Below are 19422 nucleotides of genomic sequence, written 5' to 3' on the forward strand. Positions count from 1 at the left end.
GGAATAAATTAAATTTTAAATTAGATTCAAACAGAAAACAGTCATTTTAAATTGTAATAATATTTCACAATATTATTGTTTTTACTGTATTTTTGATCAAATATGCAGCCTTGGTGAGAATAAGATAGTTTGTTCAAAAACATTAAAATCTTACAGACTCCAAACATTTGAACAGCAGTGTAGGTTATTGCTTCAATGTGAACATAAAATATGAGTTTTTACTATATTCAGTTTCGCTGCTGTCTTTGTTGTTCTCCAGATATCAAAGCACCTAAAGCTCCAGTAGCACTTAAACACAGACACAAGTCACTTTCAGTACATATACACATCAATTTTGCAGTCTAGAAAAACTAAAAATACTGATGACTCATCCAGATTTTTGTCCAATAAAATGCTCTCTGAAATGAGAATGTCCCACCCCATATTACCACCTAGCAACTAGCAGCTAGCAAATCATGGTGTCACTTTCTAAACAAAGGTGACAATATTTTCAATATGTCTCACCTAAACGTCCTGTTTCAACAGGAAGTACAACAACACAGGAAAGAAAGATTTGTCAAGTGATTTCAACGGGTCTTTAAGACACATTTGTATCTAAGGAGACATAATACTAATGCTTGCACATGCTAAATGTATGCTCTGATAACATGACAGTGTGTTGCATAATCCAACTTTATGTTAGAGCAGAAATCTAAAACTTTGGATCAGATTCATTTATTTTTCAAACACAAATTTGTTGCGGGCATGTCTGTGCTCCTAGAATGGCCTAAGGTGACCTCGGTTTCACTTCTCATTTCAGAAGGTGTTGATGATAGCGCTTGGGCACCAAATAAACAAGAGCAAGAGGAACAGGAAGCCCTTGGCGAAGAGCATTGCGTGAGAGACAGTGAGAAGTGGGCTGAGGTTTTGAGCATATGTGTGTGTACGTGTGCGCTTGTGCTCTTCAGTTTAGTTTTTGCGGTGGCATGTACTGACGGGTGAATGTTACCCAGTGACCTGCCTTTTCATACCGAGGCGTTATGCTTTTCTATGTTGGCGAAATCTGCATATGAAGTATTATGGATATATGAATCTTTAAGAAGACTTAACGGTGTCACTCTCTCTTCAGGTAAGAAGAAACCAGATCAAATCTACAATAAATATTACAGTAGTCTCTTTGGCGCTTGTAGGCAGTGTGCTATTTAAAGAAAAAAAATCTAGAGTGTTACAGTTTCCTTTCGCATAGATACATTTTCAGGACCTCTGGAGGTGAGGATGTATGTTTTGTGAGGGGCTCCTGCTCGCGAGGGCCGAGTGCCCAGTGCCTGCTCACTGTAATGTGAAGCGACAGCTAGCCTTCATGCACCAGTGGGCTCCGTGTCCTAAAATGGACACAGGAGGACTCTTTCAGGAAAGAAAAAAAAAAAAAAAAGACAGGGAAGAGGCAGGAGTATGTGGGAACATCTTTATGTAGAAAGTGAAAGACATAAAAATTTGTTTTGTAACTTTTTTTTTTTTTTTTCCAATTTGGACCAATGTAGAAAGTTAAAAATATATATAAAAATTAATTTGTTGTGTAAGAAATCGAGAAAGACAAGGTGGAGAGCATCATGTACAGAATTTGCCCCACCTCTCATAGTATCATGTGGCTTATATAATGAAGTTGGTGTTTGTTTGTGGTGCATGTTACCGAATATTATCCTATGGTAACATCACAGTTCTGGATGATAGCAATATTTATCATGATGCCTCAAATGATGTCCTACTATCATAGTACATCACAGAACATGGTATTAGCATGGTAGATGTCATAAAAACATTGTGTTATGCTATGGTATCGTAATGTCAAAAAGGCATACCTGTAGCAGTAGAGCACTGTGGAATGCAAACAACATGGTAATACTCTGTCTGGTACTTTATCTTAGAGTACTATATTGTCAAATGTCATGTATTTGTACATTTGCCATTAGCTGAACCCATGTACACCAAAACAATAAAAATGGGCAGCACAGTGCTCTCTCTCAGCACTGTAATTGAGGCAGCAAAGGTCCTTGTTTTTCCTGGTCCTTCTCTAAGGCTCAATGATGTGATCAATAACCAATTAAAAAAAAACAGATCAGCAGATTATCCACGTCACAAACAAGACAAGGGGTAAAAACAAGAACCTCTGCCTGACGTGTACTCCAAATGGATGTTGACGTGTTTGTAAAGCGTATCAGTTGCTAATGTTTAAAAAAAACCTGTGATGGGAACTGGCAGAAGTGAACAGGGGGTAAATAAAACGGTCGCCATGTTGAGTCCACTTCCTAAACTTGCTGTCTTTAAACAAGCATCCATTTCCACCTAATTAGTGCCCAGGATTTTAATTGCAGTTTACAGAGTTGTTTGGTTTTATTGAGCTTGTGAATGTGTGTTTGTGTACAGGCAGAGAGGGCTTGTTACGCACCAACTGGAGCAGGCAGCTTCTTTTTTTGGGCCTGTTGTGGCTGGTTATATACTAGCGGCACTATCATCTATCTATGATCTTGTTACCAACGCACTAAAAAATGAACTAAAAGAGGTTTGATTGATGACAAAAAGTTATGAATATGAATCAGGTAAATAACAACAACACGTTGATCCAGTATGTTTTGGGCAACTTTGTCATTGTGAATTTGGGTCAGCGGATGTTCAGAGAGCACATGAAGAAGAGAAGGTAGGAAGTGGTAAGTGAGGTGAATAATTCATTTGTGTGTCTTCCATGTGTGCCCTCTCTGCACTTTCATCACCCTCATTATCCCTGTCATCACTGGGCTCTGTCCTCTCCACCGGCTCATGGTGCCATTCACTCACTGCCTCTGAGAAGAACTGTGCCTAATGCAGATATATTTCAGCAGATTAGTTTCCCTGAGAAGAGAGGATGGATTGAGAGTTTCTTGTCCGTCAAACTGTACCTACAGTAGCCTGGAAACATTTAGAGACTATCATAAAGAATTTGTAGAATATAAATTTATATACTATAACTATTTATTTATTTAGCTTACATATTTATTTACAGTCCCATTAAACAGTCATGGGATTAATACTTTTATTGAGCAAGGATACACTATTAAAAGTGACAGTACACCGGGTTCGGTTTGTTTGTATAATGGACCCTGTTCACAAGACTGTGATGGGTGTTTAACGGGCATCAGCATTGTAAATCCTTGAAATTTATTTATTTATTTTTTTAATATATGTACATTTATAACACTATAATTTGTATTATATCACATTTGCATCAAATTACAAAAAAAAAAAAAAACCTATAGTTAACTGACTGCTGTTATCAGTCTCTCTCTATTTTTTTTTTTTACCTTTACCTCATGAAAACACTATCATGTAATTTTTCTTTTGTTATTTGAGCAAATGGGAATGCAAAAAAATATATTTGTGGTAGGCTACTCTCCCATCAGGCCCGGTTCTACGGGGGTGCTAAGCACCCTCAAACGAAATCAATAGCACCCTCAGTTAAAGCAGTAATAATGGCATTTCATTGCAGATTTGGCAAACTATCCAGTGCATTATGGTTTGCGCTCTGGACACTGGTTTCTATTTCAACGTTTTTTGCAGCATTGAGAAATAGCCAATCACAGACATGTCTGTTGATTTCTTGTACACAACAGTCAATCAGAGGCATTTCAGAGTTTTTGCAGGCTTTGTGTTCAACACAAATCATCTCATTATAACAAAGTGCAGTAGGCGCAATGTAAATAAGAGATGCATTCTGCAGCATAGAGAACTTCATTGATTATAATGTAACTTTGTGAGATCGTGATGAAGATGAGTGACAGCTTTTTAGTGATTAACGGAGTGCTCTTTTTGCAACAGCAATGGATGGCACTAAAACCTTTGTATAGCCTATATATTGAGGTTAAAGCACCCTCAGTAATTTAAGAAGCACCCTGAGCGATTTGATTCTGGACCCGGGCCTGCCTCCCATTCACTGCTCTTGAAGTTAACCCAACTATGATGACTTCCGCTGCTGAGAAACCCGGAAATGTGAAAAAGGTCCAGTTGAACGCTGTTTTCTGAACTCGGGTGCGCACCTCCCACGAACCGTACCAGAGGGGTGGTGTGTGGGGCAACTCCGGGTACTGTTTGCTTGTGATGTGAACGCCATCGTACTAAATCACGGAAGTGAATCGCTATTAATGGCGTATGAATTGAATTTTGTGTTTACTCACTCACTTTCCTGAAAACGCGACTGACGCGCTGCAGCAGAGAGAATTTACATCTCATTTCTGCTCGCAGAAATTGACTCCCGCAATCGAACCAAGTGTGAGAGCACCCTAAGAACCCTGGGGGAAAAAAAAAAACTTTATCACATTTTCCACAAAAATATTAAGCAGCACAACTGTTACACAAGAAGAGCAGCACAAAAGAAGCATTTCTTGAGCAGCAAATCAGCATATTAGAATGATTTCTGAAGGATCACGTGACACTTAAACCTGGAGTAATTCCCACTCCATAAAATTACATTTGGCCTATGTATTTTTTATGTATTTTTGATCAAACAAAGGCACAACTGTTTAAATTGTAATAATATTTCACAATATTATAGTTTTTGCTGTACTTTTGATCAAAGCATAAGAGACTTCTTTCAACTACATTAAAAACCTTACCAATCGCAAACATTTTAACGGTAGTACAGTGCAGGTACAGGTATGCAAGATATCTCAAAAACAAAACAAGTCTCCATCTAGCCACACTTCCATCCTGAGGTTCATAATCATTACTCATATTCAGCCTCGGCCAACTATTATCCCAACACTTCCACCTCTTCTGTGTTGCGAAGCCATACATACCGTCAATCCTTCCATATGTCCTACCCTAACTTCATGTTTCAGTAAGAAATATGTCAAGATGAGGAATAACGTGTTTGTTTAGCCTTTAGAAATTCGAGACTTCTAGGCTTCTTCCTTTACTCGGGGATTACGAAGAACAACATGCACTATGAACATCCCTATACAAATAAAACTCAACCAGTAATTGTCCAAGAAACCAAAGAAATCCGCTCATAACATAAAAACCAACTACTCCACCTCTTTCTGCTCTCCTCAAAATACGTCTCAGTAATTCTACTTGCCTCATCTTATGGCAGTACCTCCGACCTACATTCTGCCTTTTTCCCCCTCTACTTTTCCCCCACTCACTTAGTTCTGTCTATTGTTATCAGTCCGCCTAATGGGCTTCATTCCATGGCTTTGTTCTGGCAGGCGAATGAGCGCAGAAAGGGAGGGAGGCGGAGGGTTGGCGAGAGAGAGGGCAATCGAGTTCATTTCTTTAAAGGATATCAGTCATTTCGATATGATCGCCCTCCCAAGCAGCAGATTCACAAACACGAGACTTCCTCTCTCTGAACCGAAGGCACCAACAATCATACTCGAGCTCTAGTACTCTAGTACACATGAAGGGTGTTGATACTCCAATAAAACAACTCTAGACATGTTTGAAAGCTAATAAATGGCACAAATAGTCTAATAAAAGAAGAATAATTATTGTCATAAAATCAATAACAACTGTTAAGTATTACGGCGACTAAACAGTCTGTATGCCTGGCTTAACTTGCTACTGACCGATAAATGAAAAATTCAACATCATTTTTAATGTTTTATATTACTTTTTTCTATAAGCACTATATGGAATATAATGATTGTATTGTTAACGTATATTTAAGGTTATCAAAGAGAGCTGACAAAGATTTGAAACAGCCCTTACAATCACTGACGGTTGGCAAAGAAAACAAAGGAGACATAAAAGTGCGCTAACACATGCACTTAAAATAAAAGTAAACCTGATTGCTCTGCCTATAGATGCTAAAGGGTTAAGTACGTTCACTGCCCGCATCTGGGAGTCATTTAAAACATTCCACAAGGCTTACCACATGCTTTCAGACAGGCTAAACCCCATGAAGCAGATTTTGCTATCCAGGGCTGGAAGTTTTCAAAGAGTGCACTTCAGAAAATGAAACTTGTCATAGCTTTTTAAAGGCTCTAGATGAGATGGTGCGAGGATGGCAGAGAAGACTGTGCTCGTTTGGAGATCCGTGACTATCTGTGCCTGCCTTTGTGAACCAGTGTGTGTGTGGATCAGTAGTAAGGCTGTCCTCTTTGAAGTGGTGGGATGCTAAACGGCGCTAGCTCTTTCCCACCCTCTGATAGGATCTTCACAGGCTTGCATTCCCAGCTCATTTCCTCCGGTCAAGTCTTGTGACCCGTCAAAACACAGAGAGGTTTTAGGTGCTCTCTCTAGATAGGATACAAAGGCCATACAAATTAAACCTTGTGCAATTACACAATGACAAAAAATGACAAGCTCACTTAACCCAAGTCCCGGGAAATTTTATATTTCAGGGCTGATCACTTAATTTCACGATTCTTACGTGTTTAGGATTCTTACAGATTCAGGACGGAAATATGAGCCAAAATCAGACCAGTGCTTTCACTGAGCAGATCATGTCAGTGTAACACTCTTATCAATTGTATGCAAGGCTGTTTATTAAAGGTAAATCTTTCAAGAATCTTTCAAGGAAAGTCTGTTCACTCTGCGGCAATATTTGCAAAGCCTCTGGGCAGCTATTTTGGGTATCCAGTCCAAGTCCTATCTAAATGAAAGGGGGAATCCTGAAGTCTCACAAACTGCTTACTGAACTCACAATTAAATTACATATTTCAAATCAGCAACAAAATCTGAAATGAACTGCCCCATAAATGTTGACTTTACCAATCTGCAATTGGCTGTTTTATTCAGAAGGCGGGATTATTCCACCATATTTCACGCTGCAGTTTCAGAGTTAACAGTCTTTGTATATCCATAGTCTTTGTTAATAATGCTGCTTAATATTGTTGTGGAGTCTTTGTCATTATTGATAAATTTAATGAGTCTTTGTTGGCATCTTTAGGAACACATGTGCAGTAATTACATTAAAATGATAATATACACATGTTTGTATAGACTACACTCTAAAAAATGCTGGGTTAAATATGGACAAACCCAGCGATTGGGTTGTTTTCAACCAACAGTTGGGTTAAATGTTTAACCCAAACTTCTGGGCAGTAACCCAACCGCTTGTCTGGTTTGTCCATATTTTACCCAGCTGGGTTGTATTTCACCCAGCATTTTTTAGAGTGTAGGTTTAAAATGCGAAGCTCAATTTTATGTGCTGAATATGGTGAAACCATTTAAAGTGGCCATTTAAACAGGGGTCTTAAGACTTTTCTTGATAAAGACCTGAAGTCAAAAACCTAGACAAAGGTTGAAGGCCCCTGTTTGAAATGGTCACGTGACGTAGGCTTCACCACTTAGTTCCATTATGCTTCTGAAGAATTCATGAAGTAACACGGCAATAAAAGCTGCAAAACATCTAACCAAGGCTGTAAGCATAACATTTTGCATAATTAGGGCTGAAGACTTTTAGGGCCAAAACTGGGTGAAATCCATTTTTTCATTGGAGAGATTGTCCTGTCTGATTATGAGCACTCTAAAGCCTTCATATAACCTTAGACATGATGTGTTTCTAAATATAGAATCAAGAAAAAATTGATTTCCCCCAAATGTCTTACATTTTATAAGTTGAAGAAAGGGATTATGAGTCATCAGAACAGCCATTGAAGCCCTTAGGCCAAGCAAACCACATGTGACATGACTCCATCTAAAGGATAGTTTATTTTTCCTCTTCTGTTAATGGGACGTTCCCTCATTTGCAAGGTGATGGGCCATATAGGCAAAAGGTCTTGGCATGCTTTCAGCAGTTGTACTATTTGCAAACACACTCTGCAAGAATACCAAGAGGGGTCACTCAGAGCGGGCAGTAATATTGTACACAATAATGAGTAGCAAACAAGTAGAGGCAAAGGCTGCTCCTAGAAATAGCTCATGTAAACAAGATGAGAGGAGACAAACTGACGACACCTCCCTGCTGTGAAAAAACAAAAAACAGATTAACCCAGTCTTTGCTGGCCTCACCTGGTCTCCCAACCTACTTAGTCCAACAATCAGGCTTGATTTTTCTTCTTTAGTGGCTTACAGTCTGTTTCACTGTGGATGGCTTCTCTTCTGTTTGAAATTCTTCATTGCAAAATAAGACCTTTTGCAACATTGATACAGTGTACTTGTCATCACAGTAAAGTGGTGAAAGGTCATATACTGTAAGAGTGTGGATGTTCAGAGCTTGCGTAAATTCAAGGCATCATCACAAGGCCAATGGTGCTTGCAGTTGTTTTTCACACAGTGCACATCACTATGTTGACACATCTGTTTTGAGACCACAAAGGACAGCAATGCAAATGTTGCTTGAAGCCTTTTGGAGTGCTCTACTACCATATTATACACTGTAAAAATGAAAAGATACTTAGGGCACCATGTAGGGTTTTTCAGATTTACACACTGGTGGAACTTCTAGGCACTTTATGATGGCTCTAATATTTTACTGTGCACTCAAGGAACTTTATTATATTTCCTCTATTTGTTTCAAAGCCTTTTCCATATGATTTAGTGTTACTGGAGTAACTGTTGATTGTGTTTATAGAGTTCTTGCAGAAATGTATGGATTCCATTTTGTTCCTCATACCCCTATTCCATCAAAATGGTGTCATATTTTTAACAATAAACTTCTGTTTTAGATAGATAGGAGTTTACATGACCTACAAAAATGTCATTTAATACATATAAAGAGGAATTATCATAGTAATCAATTAGCAATTCACAGTTAAAAATATTTTATGTATGTCGGTCAATTGAATGTGTCGAATCACTGCCATTGATGTTTCCAGTGTAGACAGTTTCATTGGCTACATTTAAAAAATAACAATAAGGAATTACTCAGATTAAGATATTCATGTAAATAGACCAGGTTCTCAACTTTTTGACTCCAATGCTGGATATAATGTTTAAGAACAAAAAATATTTTTACTCACAATTTCTACCCTACAAAATATTTAAGAGCTTGGCATATCTAGAAAATTTTTAAATTCACTATAAAAATGCCCATGCAATAATTTACATGACCTTTTCAGGTCTAGAAACAGTTCTTAAAAGGGTGAATTAAAACGAGAAATTCTGCACCTTGATTTTTAGTTGTTTTGGTTCATTTTAAAATCATCTTGAGGCCCCTAGTGGGCCCCGGTCCCCTGGTTGAGAACCTCTGACATCGACAAACCTCTTCAATCCACTTACGTGCTAATTTTTATCATTTACTGCAGTTTTATCATTCACTCATATTCAAACCCACAGCACAAACTGTTACATTTAAATGCAGCAGGTTTTTATTTGCCTACTTCCAATGCAAACTCTTTGCCGGTTCTCGAGTTGTAAGGAACATGACACATGTCTCTCTTTACTATGAGTCCAACCCACCTAGAATTTAAGTTCTGTCAGTGAACCTCAAATGTGACCCTGGACCACAAAACCAGTCTTAAGTCTCACGGGTATATTTTTAGCAATAGCCAACAAATTTTTGAAAATTATTGTTTTTCTTTTATGTCAAAAATCATTAGGATATTAAGAAAAGATCATGTTCCGAGAAGATATTTTGTAAATTTCCTACCGCAAATATATAAAAACTTAATTTTTGATTAGTAATATGCATAGCTAAGGATGCCATTTAGACAACTTTAAAGGCGATTTTCTCAATATTTTGCTTTTTTTTTTTGCACCCTCACATTCCAGATTTCCAAATAGTTATATCCCATTTGTATCTCGGCCAAATATTGTCTAACATCAATGGAAAGCTTATTTATTCAGCTTTCAGATGATGTATAAATCTGGTGATTATAAATCTTATGACTGGTTTTGTGGTCCAGGGTCACAAATGGTTCTTCAAGTAGGCCTATCTTTTCATTTTTACAGCAAAATTCTGCAAGAGCTTCTAGATGATGTCTATAAATGTCGTTCTAGCCAGCAGTGACCTGAAACATAGCCTTGCCCCAATGCAAAAGCACTAAACTTCCTGCATAACGCGCTGCGGTTACATAAAGGCAGGAACCAGCTGAGCTTATGTTCAGTGGTATCGTGCCCTGAAGTGACACCGCGCGCGCAAGGGGAGAATGGGAGGAGACGGCGGCGTAGGCTGGACGGTGTTCGGTTTCACCAGCTCACACGTGACCGCAATGGCTGCTTGTCTGCTCTGTGCAGTGCATCATTCCTCCGCCGCCCAGCGAATGTAGGCTACATCAGTTTTCTCGCTTCGTTGAACTGTCAGTGCGGACATTTACCTCCCGCCGAGGCGAAACTCCTCTCCGCGTTCCGCCGAACAGCTCACCGGCGGAGAACAACCACATTCGGGAGAGAAATTAAAGCGTCTCGGGCTTCAACTTCCACCAACCAACACAGCGGTAGGAGGAGTCAACAGGTATTGGCGCTCTCTATTTACGTGACAATACAATTGCTAGGCTGACAGGTAGTCGCATTGATAGCGTCTTGACAGATGTGGATCAGTGAATAGGCGCGTCTTTCGGCGCTCAGATGCGGTGTGCTACTTAACTGTAAAGCAGTCCGTTGAGTTTGATCGAAACCGCATACGGGAGTAATAATGACCGGTCTGCGGCAGCTACGTAATAAAATGCGCTATATTGTTCTCTCACCTGAATGAGCAATGTGTCATTGAGAGCTCTTGCAGCAGGTCTTTCATGCAAAGCGTCGCAACGCTGCACTACCTGAGCGACTTGAATTTCGTCGTGCGTCGACTTTATTCAAGCAATTTATTCTTTCTGGCTTTTAAAAGTCTTATGCATCTTATGTGTTTGATAATATAGGCATGTATAACATGTTGAGCGCGATTTACGTGTACAGTGCCTTGTTATATCACAATGAATTTAACTGGGTCACAAACAAAAGCAACAAATGCCTCTATGTAAGTAATTTCCTCCGTGGATTAACTCGGCTGGAAATAGTTTAAGAGCATTTGGTTCGACCTGCAATATAAATATCTGAATACTGAGCACAATATCTGGGCTCACTTGTCCGAAGCTGCAATTTAAAGGGATAGCTCACCCAAAATTCAAATTAGTACAGTAATGAAAGTATACTCATTGACATGTTGTTTGAAGGCTGTATTACTTTCTTTTCTCTGTGAAACACAAAGAGAGACGTTAGGCAGAATATTAGGGACTCTGTCATGATTCACTTTCATTACAGTGAAAGTGAATGGGGACTGAGATTGTCATGCTGTCTAATATCTCTTATGTTCTTCGTAAGAATAAGAGTAATTTAGAACAACATGAGAAGTGAGTAAATGATGACGGAAATTTAATTTTGGAGTGTACTATTCGTTTAACTGCAATAATATGAGGATGAAATGAGTCACGCTTGTGATGCATTGAAACTATACGGCATATGGTGTAAGAAGCGAGGTGTTTTCGGTTAGTTCTGTTTTCGCAGTTAAATGGGAAGTTCCTCAACCATCTGTCTGCAATAGAAAGAGGAATGGGTACGATATTTGCTTCCTCTAAGCGCTGCCACTTTCATGCCTGTCGTCTGCAGAGACATATGCCACAAAGCTTGACATTTTGATTTTTCCGCTCATGAAAGCATGTGCATGCTCACTGTATCACCTCCTGCGGTGTTTGTCTCAAACCTTCCATCAAGGCTCTCTAATGTTCTCTGTCGTTCCAAAATGGCAGGGAGGGGAACACAAAGCTGACTGAATCAGGGTGCTGTCCAATGTCCAAGTCCTTGCCATTTTTTTCAGAAATCTGATTTTTAACAGACTGCATTTTCACACCGCTGGATATGACTGGGTGACATGCCTCTCTATTTTTCTACCCCCTTCTCTCTCCAGTGAATGGATTTTAGCGTACTCTCTCATTAATCATTTCAAATTGTCCACAGTATTGTACATTGATGGAACTGATGATCAAATATTTTGGATCCCTGTCTTTAAAGGCTTGGTTCACCCAAAAATTTTGTCATCATTTACTCACCCTCGTGTCGGTCCAAGCACATAAGACTTTTGTTCATTTTTGGAACACAAATAAAGATTATTCATCCATTTGAAGTCTATGTAATCATCATTTTCAAGCTACAAATAGACATTGTAAAAGATATCCATATGAATCAAGTGGTTTAATCCAAGTTTTCTGAAGAGATATAATTGCTTTATATGACAACCAGATTTTGTTTTAGAATTTTTTTTTCACATACACTTTAGGAAAGTTCAGTAAAAATAGACCCCAATGTAACATAATGGACTTTTCTTTGTTGATTTTTAACAGGTGTTTTTCTCTGATTTGAATTATGCATTGCATTGTTCTGTGTTTTAAAGTTAAAAGAAATGTACATAAACATAATAACAGAGCTTCCATTTACCATATTTGTTCTATTTACGTTTATCATTGTTTTTTTTTTTTGTTTTTTTTGTAGATTGATGAGGCTTTTCATGAAACGAAAATGTCCGAGTTGCCGGTCAAACTTCATTATAATGATCCATGTCGGCAAATAAACAATGAGAGATGCTGTTGAGTGTCAGATTTGCATAGACAAACACATATTGATGTTTACAATGAACAAGTGAATTTTTTTTATATAGTCATCCAGTGCAAACCCATAAAACTGATTTATACAAACTTTTCTTGAGGCTCAAACCTTTCTTGAAATGTGATATTTCATTTTTCATATTACTCATTACTAAAGTGTTCTCAATTGCTTTTTTCCACTTACCATGAGTCACTGATACTGATCTTTTGACATAGTTTTTTTTTTTTTTTTTTTAATAAGAAAACATGCAGCTGCGAATAAATGACTTTGACCTCCATAATCGTAAAGAAAATAAGGAGTTCATATGACAGAAGAAACAGAAATCTTGCTGTGAACACCACATATACAGCACTGAGTAAGATGGTTCAAACCTAGAACGATAAGCTGACAGTAGTTTATTGGAATCTTTTTATTCTTAATTTTTTCCGTCGTTTTTTCATGCAAAATTCTGAGAAGTTGTCCAGATGATGTTTAACTCTGCCCGCTGTTCAACTCTAAACAAGATACCACAGTACAACATACACAGACATATTTCTCACTTTGTCTTTCTGGTCACAAATTTTCATCTTTATGGGGCTCATTCAGGTCGCTCACCCTGCTCAGAGACCTGGCAGACCTGCTTCATTAGACCTGCTCCTCTTGTTCATTATGATGTGGTGAAGGTGAGCATGGGATTTGTGACCTAAAGTAGATTTTTACTAGGGTTGCAGGGATTGTCATGTAAGGAGGAAAATAATTGCTGACCTTTCTTGAAATGGGATATTTTCACCTCTCTTATTTTCATAGTCTACCTGACTTTCACTGTCTGTTTGGTAAACAGACAATCAGTCCTCTAGCACCCTGCCAGTGGCGTTGTCTCTATTTTTACTCGCATGTGTTTTCTTTACATGTTTTCTTTCGTTGGTGTGGAGGACTGTGACTAGATTCAGCATTTCTGCCTCTGCCCAAGTTTCTAGGTTGCAGCTCCTATTTTTCAGTTCTCCTTCAAGTAACTTTTCCATCTACCCACCTCATTTACATCTAGTCATAGACAAGTTTATTTAAAGTGACTTACATTTAAGAAACCACAAGCTTTTTATCATACACGAACGAATAGTTTTCATAGTACTGTTATGATACCCTACGCAAATAACTTAGCTGACTTGTGTAGTTTTCCTATTGCCTTAGTATAAGTCCTCAGTCATAGCATGTTTTGTTAGTAGGAGGAGTGAATCGTGATATACAACTAGTTTTAGTTTTTGTTTGTTTACTTTTAAATATTTTATCTGCAAAGTATTATGCTAGTTAGCTTTAGCTGTTAGCATGGTAAAACCCTTTAAACCCAGCTCATAAACATGTAGCTGTTTATCTAATCTTTTTGTGCCATAAATGTTTTCAAATTAAAAATAAAAATAACACTTCCTATGGAAATGTCTCCAAGAGAAGCAGGTGATCCTACTCAGATGAGCCTAAAACCAGCCCAATTAATATTCAAGGCCACTTGAAGATAGAATAATTAATCAATCTTTTGGTCAACCCACCACAGAGTACATGATTTTTAATTTATATATATATATATATATATATATATATATGTATATGTATGTGTGTGTGTGTGTGTGTAAAAATAATTATTTTTTTAATCAATTTGTCCCACATGTCCTTCTTTCTTGTATCCTGGTAAATGTATGAAAGATGTTATGTCTGCCCATCCATTTGTATATTTGAAAGAAAAGGCCACCCAGGCTTTGCTCACATGTCGACAATGTTACTAAAACATCCCCAGACAAAGACAAGACATTGATGACTAAACCTTCAGAAAGAGAAGCAGGAAGTAGGTGTGTTTATTTCCTGTCAGTCACTATTTCCTTTGTAAAACATGCTTTTCAGCTAGGCAACATATCTTTGTTTTGAACACATTGCCTGATGAGTGGCATCACATGCAGCCTTGGGCAATGCAATCCGAGGACACGCTCACTTCTAATGACCGAAATGATTTCACGAGAAACATGCGCTCATAGGCTGTGACACACTCGCTTTGTGTTTTTACTTGATATATATACTAAAACCTGGCATTTACGACATATAAATGGAATAGGATCGGATGTTTTCCTTTTAGGCATGTCTCTGATGTAGGAATAGTGAGTATGTCGTAGCGAGTGACTCTTGCTCATGGGCTGTGCAGCGGGAGACAGATGGGTGGAGGTAAATTAAACAAGCTGCTCTGGCCTTCTCTCCTCACTTTGACAGTGTGCCAGCCGCGGCGCCGGGTCTCTGTCATTATTTAACGGCCGGCGTTAATGGGCTCTGTCTGCCTGGTTGCCCCCCTGGCTGCCGGGAGAAAGAGAATGAAACTTGAAGGGAAGAGGTGGGCAGGGTTGCGTACTTGACTATGCAGTGTGTGAGCATGAGACGGTGTTTTCTTGTTTCCTCTCAGAACGTGATGGTTTCTACATTAGTAGCTTGTGGTAATTCAGGTTCCTCTCAAGTTTTGCATGGACCGCTGTCACATGAAGTCACCACAGCTTTGCTGCACCCATTGTTTCTTGCCTTCAGTGGCGTATTTATCTCAGTCACCCTAAAGCAGTTTTGGTGTAGAGAATGGAAAAACATCTGGATTAGCTTTGTAAACCCCAATAGCACGAAGGGGGAAAGTCATATCCACATCCAGTGCACTGTTAAATGGTGCTTTGTTAGGGCAATTTTCAGTTAAAAGTTCTCACTCTGAAGCACTGAGCACTGTTTGTGAGGTTCTCAGGGTGAAGGACAGTACTTGTATGTTCATATTTGTCACCTCAATTTAAATCGCATTGTTATGCTCCTCCACAGCAGTAGGGCTGGGTGATATGGCCAAAACATATCACAATAAACTTTTTCATATCAGTCGATATCGATAATTATCATGATACATTTTTATATGGTGAAATGTAATTATTCCAAATGTTTGAGTTCTACTAAAATTATCCACTGGTCTTCCATAGTAGCATACATTTAGATCATGATAACCACAGTTATGGCATCTCAATACCATGGTAAAAATGTATCTATATTGTTTCTAGGTATTTGTATGAAAAACAGTAGTCTAAATACATTTAGTAGGCCTATAAATGCGCAAACACTACTGTATAGCTTATTCATCAAAAATATACTGTAATTATATCCCCTTACTCCTTTAATACATGTCTACATTAATAATATCATAACATTTCTTATGATTGTCCCATATTTCTGCCACAATACCATGGTACAGTTAGTGTTACTACAGTAAATCCATGGTAAATGGTCCATGTGCCGTGGTTCAAATGAGTTGCGCTGTTTCCTTTTTGGCGAATAAAAATTATATTGAACATTTATCGAACTCTTGTTATCGTTTTATTGAACAAAAATTATATTGCGATTATTTATCGTTTTATCTCTCAGCTCTACATAGCAGCAAAATTCATGTTTATAACAATAAAGATTGTTGATCCAAATAAATGTTTTGCAACATTGAGTGTGTTGCAGACTTGCTAAAGATCTTGCCTTGTGGTGTTTTGTAAAGTGCACAAAAAAATGGAAATATAAGAAATGAGCAAGGCAGGTAAATGGCCATGTTAGGATTACCACTCCTGCTCGGTCATTGTTTAATGCAACTATCATTAGTGTTTTTTCTTTGTTTCATGTGCGTATCCTCTTAAAATGTTAGCATTAGGGCACAAGAAGATCTTTAGAGAAAGGTGCATTTTTTCAGTTTGAAACCAGCATGATCCAGACATGACTTGCATGTTTTTGCATACTTAGTAGATACAGAGAACAATGACGTCCTAATCCAAACTGCATTTCCTTTTATTCGCTGCAGCCCTCTAGTAATGGAGGGAGAATTGGAGTAATGGATAAAATGAGATGATATGATATGATGAACTTGACAGGTTCGATAAATGGAAACAATTAATGTAAAGTGAACACACTTATGAATTGTTTATGTGATTTTCTAAGTGCTCTGTCTGTCTGTGTGCATGACCAAATGAGGTTGAATTAAAAATTTCACGCTGGAGGTGGGCCATCAGTATATAATTACTCAAAGACCCACCACACTTAAAATTTACTAAATGATTTCACAGCTAATATGTATTCCAGACCTCGGGAGCCGCAAGCACCTTTTCCAGACTTAAAATCCTCTAGTTGAAAGAAAAATGAGAGAAAAGCAGTTAACCTTTAAAATACACTTCATATTTAGATGTTTCATGTGTCCTGGATGTTTTTTTTTTTTATTGGCTTATGTTTCTCTGCAGGGAGATGGTGTAACAGAAATAATGGTCAGTGAAAAATAAGTGTCCAGGATAAGGACAGGAAAAATGTCTGTTTAAAAAAGTGGTTAGACTTTTTGTATTCATGTTGGTTTCATGGTTTTGAAAACCTTTATACTGATTTAAGGAGAAAATGTTTAAATTATTGACTTTAAAAATACCTTGTGGTTTAACCAACTAAAATACATCTTAATTACATGTGAGTGTTCACATTTGAATCATTTTCAAAAATGTAAATTTCAAGTAAAATATATATTTAAAAATATGTTTTTTATAAATATAATTAAATATTAATTCATAAAATCAAGTTTATGGGGGTTACATGACATGAAATTTACAGATTAAGTCATTTTAATGTATGTATGAATAACATTTATAATGTAAAAATAAAAAGAGTGTCATGCCACTAACCCATAAAACAGTCTTTTGATTTGCTAGAACTTTGACCAGAAGAAATCTTAGATTCACAGACACTGTGACAGAAATATGCTTGAGAAAATGCAAATAATTGTTGTGTTAGGAAATGTTAGTGTTGTTGTCCACAGTCCACAGTACAAACCGACTGTGTGGCCTGCGTTCAGAGGTGGAAAAAGGTGGAAAATCTGTTAGGACATGTCAGACAGAGCCACTGATCTTTGGAGGTGCATGACAGTGGGCCTCTTCACGTCTCCCCTGTGAGTCTTTGAAACTCCTCGCGGCATGACACAACAGTTCAAAGGCTCCTCTCCTTGCTCAATGCGCTCGTAAAAACCCAGATAGCGTGTGTAAATCTGGAGCAGAAGTGTCGCTGTGCTGGTTCCCTTGCTCTTGATTTATAGCCCCCAGTGCACCATGGACACTAGTTCTCTAAGTTGTAACCCAGCCATGGCAGACTGCCCCCATAATGGCGAGCATGTAAAAATGCTTTTAGCTTTGTTCATCCTGTGCATTCCTCTATTGCAGTTCTTCAAACTTCATAGGGGCTTGTTTTTTTTATGTTTCATATTGCCAGAAACTACCGAAGCTCAGAGATCCATGAGTAGTGAGGCACAGGAATATAGTTTAGCTAGACAAGAGACTACATGTCACACACTCACTTAGAAAACACATGATCATGCTACAGTTATGCTGGTTTTGTTAATACAGTATGATGACTAAAAAGGTGATTTGGGAGCTTTTAGTGAGATTTTGCTCTGAATCCATGGGATATGATAAGAAAAATAAAGTTTCCAAAAGGGTTCCTAAACGAACATTTCAATGACCAGTTCTTAAAAGAAACATTTATTTATGAGTGTTAAGAATAATGTAAAGAACCCTTTTCCATTACAAAGAACCTTTTGTGCAATGGATTGGTTCCATAGATGGTAAAGGTCCTTCATGGAACCATAGATGCCAACAAAGGACTTTTATTTTTATATGGAGTGGAAACCTACTTTAACCACCATTCTGAAGTCTACATGTTGTGATTGGCAGATGTATCGAAGTGTTTGGTTAGTTGAAGTGAAACCGATCCATAAAGAGACTTCTGCAGGTCCATTTTCCATAAGCTCAGTCTGATTTGTGGCATCAAGTCTATTCTAACAGCTTCTGTTCCCATTGACTTCTATTATATTTTTTGTCCACACAAGACGAGACAATTGGGAACAGAAATTTTTGGATTTACTTACTTTTTTTTTTCAACTGGGCTCATTTGCTATCCCTGTGGAGCATTTCAAAACACACTTTTGATCACTGTTGTGTTTTCTTGTCTGCTTTAGAAATGTTTGATCTTGCACAACAAATACAAGCCCAGTTGATCCTTGGTGTTACTAGTCCCGTGAGGATGTTACTTTGTATAGTTAGCCAGACTTGATAAACCTCTTCAAATAATGCTAGACTCCCCAGACAATCGATTCAGATCTGTATGATCCTTTTTAAAGGGATGAGTGTGGTTGATCTGAGGGAGATGTTCTCATGAGGACGAGACTTAACAGGTGGCTGGTCTGACGGACGTGTCCTATGATGTGATGTATGATTCCTCTATTCTCCCCTACACTAGTGTGGCCTCAGACACTCTGTAGACCTTGAAAAGAGAGGCCATTTGGTGGATTATCATGACAATGGAGCAGACCTTCCTAATGGAGACGAGAATGGAGCCCAGATGAGCTATGAGAGCAATTCTTCTATCTTGGGCTGTTTCTGTGTGCTCACAGTTGTGATCATTATGTCCTGTTGTCTGGTCTTGATGTCTTGGAAAATGTATTAAATAAAGCAAAAGGAAGTGCTTTGCTTGATTGTGTGCTGTAAGGACATCCTCATGGTTTAAAAAAAGTAATGGGTTGTTTGCTATTCAGTCATGCTGGAGCTGATGGATTCAGTGAAGAAAACACTGTGATGTTGATCAATGAAGCGAAGGCTGAACTAGACTATTTCAGTCCACAGTTTAAAGACAACAGCTGCTTTAAAGGAATGTTCCTGGTTCACTACAAGTTAAGCTGTCTTGACAACATCTGTGGCATGCTGTCGTTTACCGCAGAAACTAATTTCGATTCATCCATCAGTTTGTACAAACAAGCAGTACTACACTTACAATGGAAATCAAAGTCCAAGTATATCATTTAAACAAAAATGTGCAGCTCTTTGTAAAAAGGTTAATTTACTTATGTTTTTATGTAATGTTTTTTTATTGATGTATTGTTTTTTTTCTTTGTTTCTATTTAAATAATCT

The 19422-nt window shown here is 38.0% G+C and overlaps 1 protein-coding gene across 2 annotated transcripts in view; it reads left to right on the forward strand.

Annotated features, from left to right (window-relative positions):
* The first annotated feature begins 951 nt into the window (after positions 1–951).
* rarab (retinoic acid receptor, alpha b) overlaps positions 952–19422 on the forward strand; it is a 118500-nt gene continuing 100029 nt past the window's right edge. Inside the window, exon 1 of one of the 2 annotated variants that reach the window (XM_058769182.1) lies at positions 952–1108. The gene's annotated coding sequence lies outside the window, so the exon portion shown is untranslated. Of the gene's footprint in view, positions 1109–9998; positions 10349–19422 lie in introns of those variants that run through there. The other variant, XM_058769181.1, reaches the window with a different exon arrangement.

The sequence above is a fragment of the Onychostoma macrolepis genome, chromosome 03 (genome assembly GCF_012432095.1).
Source record: "Onychostoma macrolepis isolate SWU-2019 chromosome 03, ASM1243209v1, whole genome shotgun sequence".
NCBI lineage: Eukaryota > Metazoa > Chordata > Actinopteri > Cypriniformes > Cyprinidae > Onychostoma > Onychostoma macrolepis.